This window comes from Arachis ipaensis, chromosome B02 (assembly GCF_000816755.2).
Source record: "Arachis ipaensis cultivar K30076 chromosome B02, Araip1.1, whole genome shotgun sequence".
Lineage (NCBI taxonomy): Eukaryota > Viridiplantae > Streptophyta > Magnoliopsida > Fabales > Fabaceae > Arachis > Arachis ipaensis.
In genome coordinates, this window is record NC_029786.2 from 14,383,479 (window position 1) to 14,383,875 (window position 397).

The following is a 397-nucleotide window of genomic DNA, read 5'->3' on the forward strand; positions in this document are numbered from 1 at the left end:
TATGAGTTTAGTTTTAATGTATTTTAAAAATATATGTTAAGATTATTATTAATAAAAATTTTAAAATTTTTTTGTTTTAATAAATACACAACGTACAAATGCATGAAAAACTCAATTTTTATATTTTGTTTTCTATAAAAAAACTTTCTTAAAGAATAACTTCGACTTTTGTCTTGTGTATTTAGGACATATATTAGTTGTATCCTTAATTTATTTCCATAAGATCTGTATTGAGTTGTGCTGGGCAAATTATTAGTACTGCAACTTAGATAGTTGGATATGTGATTTAATTAGGATTCAATCGTTATTTTTCATAAAAAAAACTTTTTATTTAACAATTATATTTAGATAGAATAATATAAAAATAGTCATTTATTTTTTATTATGTTAAAATATT